The sequence below is a fragment of the Nicrophorus vespilloides genome, unplaced genomic scaffold, assembly GCF_001412225.1.
Source record: "Nicrophorus vespilloides isolate i.1.1-1 unplaced genomic scaffold, Nicve_v1.0, whole genome shotgun sequence".
Lineage (NCBI taxonomy): Eukaryota > Metazoa > Arthropoda > Insecta > Coleoptera > Silphidae > Nicrophorus > Nicrophorus vespilloides.
In genome coordinates, this window is record NW_017097522.1 from 70,623 (window position 1) to 73,326 (window position 2,704).

A 2,704-nucleotide genomic window follows, 5' to 3' on the forward strand; every position below is an offset into this window, starting at 1 on the left:
TTTTTTTTTTTTTTTTCTGTGATTGATGATGAAAATTAAGAAATAACTCATTTAGAAAAGGAAAAAAATCATATAAATTAGTTTCTTCTGAAACTCAATGAAATAAATCCTTAATTTAAGTAAAATTTTTAATACCAATGTTGTTTTTTCCTATTTTTTTTGTTTGATGATGAAAAATTGATTAATTTCTATTTATTTAACTCCAAATAATTAAACTTGTTACATCCATTGATAATAGTAGTAAATTATATAATGATAATTTCAACAGGCTCTGATTTTTTCTTATAATTAGTTGGTAAAAACAATAATGGGAAAAAGTTTTATAAATTTATTTAAACAATAAAATCTATATCAAAACGATTGCTTTAGCAAATTAATTAGTCATTACACATACCATTTTTATTCAAAATTTTATAAAATTATAATTGTTTCTTTTATAATAACGTTACTTTTGGAAAAATAATTATTTCATACATGGAATTAGCAGGCCTTAAAATTAATTAATTATGAAACTTGTTTTGATTGAAAAATGTATATGTTTTAATAGGAATTTGAGGAAGAGTGATTACTAACAGATTATTGATTCGACTTGTTTGAAGCACTTCCATTTATGTTTGCAGTATTTTGCAGGAAAATCGTGCTCGATTAAAATTCCGTCCCGGTTTTCCTCTGTTCGTAAACAAGCTTTACGCGGAAATATGCACGCTTTCGCCAATTGCAGAACGGCATCGAATTACGCAATTTCCATCTGAACGTTAAAAAAAAACGAGTTTTTGCAAACACGTATCTGCTAGTTTTTTTTCTTCTTTGCCACCTTCACTCAATTGCGAATTGGTTATGAAAGAAAAAAAAGAGGCAATTAGAATTTAAATCCTTATAATTCGATTATGTGTTTGTTTATTGCAGTTATTATTGTTGTTTTGTAGCAATCTGCATATTGCGAGGGTTTGTTTAAGGGTCGAATGCCGTGTTTGGATGGTTCTGGAGTGTTCATGTGTTGAAGTTGCATAAACTATGCTCTCGCCCTGACTAATTCCCGGGGAACGCAAATAACAGGGGTGGCGGTGGAGGATGGATGGGTCCAATGGTAATATGCCGGACCACTAATTGATGTATGCATTATAGATGAAAATACCGGTTACGTGAGCATCTCTAGAAGATCAAAAGAGCCGCACCGAATGTACACGCTGACAAATACACTTGAGTGATATCTTCGCATCAGTTCCTAATGTACACACATACACGTCTTGTAAGTATCTGCACAGTCGGTTTTCATTCAAGAATATTCATTAACATTTACATATTACGCTCACAAAGTGTACGTTAGTCACGGAAATTAGTTAAACAAGTTATATTTTTAACAAAAAGAAATGTTACAAAACTAATTTAAATATAAACAACCAAATTTTGTTGATTAAATCAATTATAACAATATTTACTAATTAAATTAAATGCTTTTATTCAAGAAAATTATTATAATATTTTTTGTAAACTTAATTATTTAACAATTGTTTTACTAACTTGTAATTAAAATGATACAAAATGATGAAGAGGAAAGATAGTTTTTCTTAAAAAAAAAACATTGATTTTAAAAATCTAAAATTATTTATTATTCTATACAAACTTACAATATTTGTAAGTAAATTAATGGTTGTTAAATTTTAGCAATTTTTATCAAATCTATTTGTTAATATAAATTTCTGAACTTGCTCATTAATAACTGAAATTATTACTACATAAGTAAGTATTTAAGTAAATTGTATAATTTTAAGTAACTGTGAAATATAAAATATGTACTTTACAAATTGAAAATTGCATTTTTTTAAATGATTAATATAATTTATTACTTATAATCTATTAGAATTATATAACGTCTTGTTGTGTCCAACCGTTATTATTCTAATTATTATTGTTAATCTAGTGTATTAACTCTTAGTTGTCTTATTATATAAACATATACATTAGCATAAAGGGAACCTTCACCGTGAGACCGATTGTAACATTCCTTCCTATTTTCAACTGATAAACCAAACTCCCACCCCCTTGCTTAGTTAATTTTATACGTAGAATAAGTATTTGTAATTAGTCTTAGGAAAAACGTTAAAAAATCAAGTCGTATCGAATATTTTAATAATAAATCGAAAGTAAAACTCGTTCAATTTATTATTTACCAAACCTAAGGCTCTACAAGAGACAGCAGAAGAAGATATCCCACAGTGTCCAGAAATCCATCCCTGGGACACGACAGTCTTTTATAATAAACGTTCGAAATTGATTATAAATAGAACACAGTATATTTCGTGACTAAATAAGCAAACAAGATGCGTTTTCACACTTTTTATTACGTTCTTATCTATTGTGCAGGTGTACAAAACGCATTATTTTTATTCACACCTGCAGATGATTCATCGTTACGCAGGTGCAGCGCGTTTCCATAACAATATAAGAATTTGTTTATCGAAATCAAAGCAACAACCGAAGGTACTTCGTGACATAAATCGGACATTTTCGTAAATAGGTAAAACAATTTTAAATAAAAATCGCTACATTTTTCTTACTTTTCTACCAAAAAACATTAAAAATTTGTTAAGAATTCTTTATTAAAAGAAAAAAATGCTTTCATTTTTCGAATAATTCGGTTTTTCTACTGTATTAACATTAATATTTTCCTTCCAATATTTTCAAATAAAAATAAATAAGTTAT